Source organism: Rhinopithecus bieti, unplaced genomic scaffold (genome assembly GCF_001698545.2).
Source record: "Rhinopithecus bieti isolate Rb0 unplaced genomic scaffold, ASM169854v2 scaffold_21777, whole genome shotgun sequence".
NCBI lineage: Eukaryota > Metazoa > Chordata > Mammalia > Primates > Cercopithecidae > Rhinopithecus > Rhinopithecus bieti.
In genome coordinates this window covers 493120-498956 of record NW_016810508.1, presented here as the reverse complement: position 1 = coordinate 498956, position 5837 = coordinate 493120, and positions in this window count along the sequence as shown.

Sequence of the window (5837 nt, the reverse complement as noted above, 5' to 3'; positions counted from 1 at the left end):
GTGTGGGGTGTGTGGGTGTGGGGTGTGTGGGGTGTGTGGGGTGTGTGGGTGCATGGGTGTGTGGGGTATGTGGGTGTGGGGTGTGTGGGTGTGTGGGTGGTAGCTGAGAGAATTGCAATGTAGTTGGAAGGTGGGGTGTGTGGGTGTGGGGTGTGTGGGTATGTGGGGGCTGTGGGTGTGGGGTGGGTGTGTGGGTGCAGGGTGTGTGGGTTGTGTGGGTGTGTGGGCGTGGGGTGTGTGGATATGTGGGTGTGTGGGTGTGGGGTGTGTGGGTGCATGGGTGTGTGGGGGTGGGATGTGTGTGTGTGCGTGGGTGTGTGGGGGTGGGGTGTGTATGGGGTGTGTGGGTGTGTAGGGTGTGTGGCTGCGTGGGTGTGGGGTGTGTGGGTGTGTGTGGGTGTGTGTGGGTGTGTGGGGTGTGTGGCTGTGTGGTGTGTAGCTGCGTAGTGTGGGCGTGTAGGTGTGGAGTAGGTGGGTGTATGGGTGTGTGTGGTGTGTGGGTGTGTAGTGTGTGGGTGTGTGGTGTGTGGGTGTGTGGATGTGCAGGGGTGTGTGATGTGTGGGTGTGCGTGTGGGGGGGGTGTGCGGCTGTGCAGTTGTGCGTGTGTGGGGGTGCGTTGGTGTGCGGGTGTGTGGGGTGTGTGGGTGTGCGGGTGTGCAGGGGTGTGTGGATGTTGGAGGTGTGGTGTGGGTGTGTAGGGTGTGTGGGTGTCCAGGTGTGCAGGGGTGTGCGGGTGTGCGTGTGTGGGGTGTGTGGGTGTTGGAAATGTGGTGTGGGTGTGTAGGGTGTGTGGGTGTGCGGGTGTGCAGGGGTGTGCGGGTGTGTGGGGTGTGTGGGTGTGTAGGGGTGTGTGGGTGTTGGAGGTGTGGTGTGGGTGTGTAGGGTGTGTGGGTGTGCAGGGGTGTGTGGGTGTGCGTGTGGGGGGTGTGGGTGTGCGGGTGTGCAGGGGTGTGTGGGTGTGTGGGTGTTGGAGGTGTGCGGGTGTATAGGGTGTGCAGGTGTGTGGGGTGTGCAGGTGTGCGTGTGTGTGGGGTGTGTGGGTGTGTGGGTGTGCGGGTGTGTGGGGTGTGCAGATGTGCATGTGTGTGGGGTGTGCATGTGTGTGGGGTGTGCGGGTGTGTGGGTGTTGGAGGTGTGTGGGTGTGTAGGGTGTGCAAGTGTGTGGGGTGTGCAGGTGTGTGGGGTGTGTGGGTGTGCGGGTGTGCAGGGGTGTGGGGTGTGCGTGTGTGGGGTGCATGGGTGTGCAGGTGTGCAGGGGTGTGTGGGGTGTGGGGTGTGCGTGTGTGTGGTGTGTGTGCGGGTGTGTGGGTGTGTAGTGGGTGGTAGCTGAGGGAATCATCCTGGATACAGATGGCAAAGCACATCCTGCATCTTCACGTCACTCCCAATGGCTCTGCCACTGTGGGCAGCCATAGTTTGGTATTCAGGAAATGAGGATGTTTATTGCTGCTAAAACTAAAAATTAAAAAACTACTACCATCAGAGGGCAGTATTTGTTTTTTAATTTATCAAAAGGTAGCTCTGGCTTGGCACTGGATATTAGTAATTTTTTCTTTTTCTATTTCTTATCCTTTGTTTATTTGTTTGTTTTCTTGAGACGGTATCTCGCTGTGTTGCCCAGGCTGGAGTGCAGTGGAGCGATCTCAGCCCACTGAAATCCTCGCCTCCCGGGTTCAAGCGATTCTCCTGCCTCAGCCTGCTGAGTAGCTGGGATTAGAGGAGGGTAAGGCTGGTCTTGAACTCCTGACCACAAGTGAACCACCTGCCTCGGCCTCCCAGAATGTTGGGATTACAGGTGTGAGCCACCACGCCTGGCTGCAATTTTTTCTTATAATTTAAATGTGATTACCTCCACATCTAGAGTGAGCCTTGCTCAGAATTTACCTTTTTTTAAATAATCTTTTAAAAATGCTAGGTTGTCTGTGCCATACATGGAACCATTCTTTAATTATTGATCTAGTATGTCGGACACATTTCACAGGTACCAAGCACTACTCTAGGTAACAGGGATACAGAGGAGGACCAGGCAGCCAGGACTTTTCTTTCGTGGCGCTCACATTTCCGTCGGGGAGCAACAGTCAACAAGAAAAAATATCTTTTTCCAATAAGAAACTATAGGTAAAAAGAAAAGAAAAGAAAATATCACACGGTCATAAATGCTGTGTAGATAGAGTAGACCATGTGGGGTTCCTCCTTCACTCAATCCATTCCCTCCTGCAAAATCTAAAAAGGAAGTCAAGGCCAGGCCCGGTGGCTCACGCCTGTAATCCCAGCACTTTGGGAGGCCGAGGCGGGCGGATGATGAGGTCAGGAGATTGAGACCACCCAGGCTAACACGGTGAAACCCCGTCTCTACTAAAAATATAAAAATAAATTAGCTGGGTGTGGTGGTGGGCGCCTGTAGTCCCAGCTACTAGGGAGGCTGAGGCAGGAGAAGGGCGGGAACCCAGGAAGCAGAGCTTGCGGTGGGCTGAGATCGAGCCACTGCACTCCAGCCTGGGCAACAGAGTTCAAGACCAGCCTGGTCAACATGGTAAAACCCCGTCTCTCCTAAAAATACAAAAATTAGCCAGTGTGGTGGCGCCTGCCTGTAATCCCAGCTACTCGGGAGGCTGAGGCAGGAGAATTGCTTGAACCTGGGAGGCAGAGGTTACAGTGAGCCGAGACTGCACCACTGCACTCCAGCCTGGGCAACAAGAGCAAAACTCCACCTCAAAAGAAAAAAAAAGAAAAAGAAAATATCTGTATTTTATAATATGTTGAGTGACTGGACTAACACCAACAGGACGAGACATTATGGAGACACAAGGAAAGTCCACAGTTGCATGAAGAAATCCCAACTGCAAGAGCACAGGACAGGAAAGAGTTAACCTGAAAGCAATTAACGTGGCACAGACAGAGGCATCAAACTGGCAGCAGATGCAGTATGAACACTGCGGATTGACTGCCCAGAAAGCTAATGGAAGCCTACGCTGCATTACTTGAGGTTAAATGCTCAGGTCAGGGAAAGGAATGGCTCCATCTTACACTGTCCTGATCAGATCCTGTCTGGAGCCCTGTTTTCTTCCAGGAGCCTCATTTTAAAAGATGTTGACAAACTGGAGTGTGTCCCACAGAGAGTGACCATGTCACATGAGAATGCTTTGCAAGAAGTGATGAGATTTTGCCTGGAAAAGGCAAAATTAGAAGATTGCTCTTAGAGCTCTTTAGTTATTTAAAGATCTTCAACGTAGAAGAATGTATTAGTGCTTCTAGAGGGAAAAACCAGGCACAGTGATTGGAAATTTAGGGAGCAGCTCTCACCTCAAGAAAAGACAGAACTTTCTGGCTGGGCATGGTGGCTCACGCCTGTAATCTCAGCACTTTGGGAGGCCAAGGCGGGTGGATCACTTGAGGTCAGGAGCTCGAGACCAGCCTGGCCAACATGGTGAAACCCCCATCTCTACTAAAATTCCAAAAATTAGCAGGGCATGGTGGCGGGTGCCTGTAGTCCCAGCTACTTGGGAGGCTGAGGCAGGAGAATCGCTTGAACCCAGGAGGCAGAGGTTACAGTGAGCCGGGATTGTGCCCCTGCATACTCTAGCCTGGCAGACAAGCCAAAAAAGAAAAGACAGAACTTTCTGAAGATCCAAACTGCCAGCAATGGGAAGGATGACTTTATGAAGGAGTGACCCTAGCTCCCTAAAGCAGCCCAGCAAGGCGCCCGAGAGGAGGTCAACCCTCGGCATTTTTCAAGCTGCCCTCTGTGGAGCAGCATCCTGGGGAGCTAGGGTTGGGGTCGAGGTGTAAAAGTGGTCATTGTTCCTGAGTGACAAAAAGAATAAGGAGGTGGGAACTGGACTCCTAATTTATCCACAGCACCTCAATTCTTACGTGTTTAAGTTTTTCCCATTTCAGAGTTCCACTTGAGATCTTCATTAAGGTTTCTGCTGCTAAAATCAAACTTGCAAACCACCAGAGATGATGGCTTTCTTCACTTTCTCTTTTCATTTTTGAGATAGTCTCGCTCTGTCACCCAGGCTGGAGTGCAGTGGTGTGATCTTGGCTCACTGCAACCTCTGCCTCCCAGGTTCAAGCGATTCTCCTGCCTCAGCCTCCCGAGTAGCTGGGACTACAGGCGTGCACCACCACACCTGGCTAATTTTTATACTTTTAGTAGAGACAGAGTTTCACCACCTTGGCCAGTCTGGTCTCGAACTCCTGACCTCAGGTGATCTGCCTGCCTTGGCCTCCCAAAGTGCTGGGATTACAGGCGGGAGTCACCACCCCCAGCCTCTCCACCATCTCTGATGGACACAATGCCCCATCTCTTAGGTGCCTGATTCTCAGACAGGACTTAGGAGCAGAAACCAGACAAATCTCAGATTTGTCTGAGCTTATTTGCCTCTGGAGTTTTCTAAATAGCTCTCTCTCTTCCCTGGGGTGGGTTATTTTTTTTTTTTTTTTTTTTAAGGCAGTGTTTTCAATCTTTTGGGTAGTAGCTCTTGAGTCTGTAAAGCCTGGTAATTTTCTAGAGGTAATTGGCATTAACCATCAAGACTCTCCTCACATGCTCCCTTCCCACTCTGGCACCCTCCTCCCACAGGCCTTCCTCCTGTCCTGCTGCCTCCATCAGTCTCTTCCTCTGGCAGCTAAGGGTTCCCTCTCCAAGTGGTCCCAGGAGAGAAACACTAGGGCCACCTAGCAGTCAGAATGCTAGTCCTGGACACCTGTGTTTCTCCCGCCCGCAGAAGACCCTCTGGGAGACCCTTGACCAGCACAGGCCCTTGTGGGGTGGCTCGCCAGGTAGGACCCCTCCCTGCCAGCTGGGGCTTCCCAGCCCCCGACACTTGAGTTCTCCTAAGTGGAATCTTCTTAGGACTACTCTAAACAGCTGCAGTCCTCTCTACTTGCTTTACACCTCCCGAGACTCGTTGTTGCAAAAGTCTTTCTGTGCTAGAGACACAAACTTTGAATCTCTACTCAAGCTAGTGGTCCTTAGACTTCAGCATGCAGCAGACTCACCTGTAGGACTTACGATAACACAGATTGCTGCGTCCCACCCCCAGAATTTCTGATTCAGTAAGTCTGGGGTGGAGCCTAAGAATTTGCATTTCTTTTCCTTTTTTTTTTTTTTTAATTTGTTTGAGACAGAGTCTCTCTCTTGTCACCCAGGCTGGAGTGCAGTGGCACAATCTCAGCCCACTGCAACTTCTACCTCCCAGGTTCAAGCAATTATCCTGTCTCAGCTTCCTGAGTAGCTGGGATTACAGACATGTGCCACCATGCCCGGCTAATTTTTTGTATTTTTAGTAGGGACGGGATTTTACCATGTTGACCAGGCTGGTCTCGAATTTCTGACCTTGTGATCCGCCTGCCTTGGCCTCCCAAATTGCTGGGATTACAAGTGTGAGCCACCGCGCCCGGCCTAGAAGGCATTCTTGCTGAAGAAATTCGGCAGAGGGAAGGATTCATGCGGGCTGGAGCAGCTGGGGAAGCTTCACAAAAGGAGTTGGAGTTGAGTGTGTCCTCAAAGGGAGGTCTGTCTGTGTCGAAGGGAGAGGAAAGAGCGTTCCTGACAAGGGAACCATCCTGACAATGGCCCCTGACCATCGGAGCATTTATTGGGATGACATGGAGGAACAGCCTCACACTGGAACACACGTCTCTTCAATGAGGTGGTGAAAGACAGCATGGGAAGCAGCCTGTCTCTGCCAGAACTATTACAACCTATTAAGTGCAATTAGCCGTGCTGTAGCCAAAGGGATGTTGGTTTTGTCCAGCAGGCTATTATTCAGGAACCCCAGGGACAGGGGCTGTGTGGGCAAAGCCGCGTGGCAGCACCAGCAAGGGAATG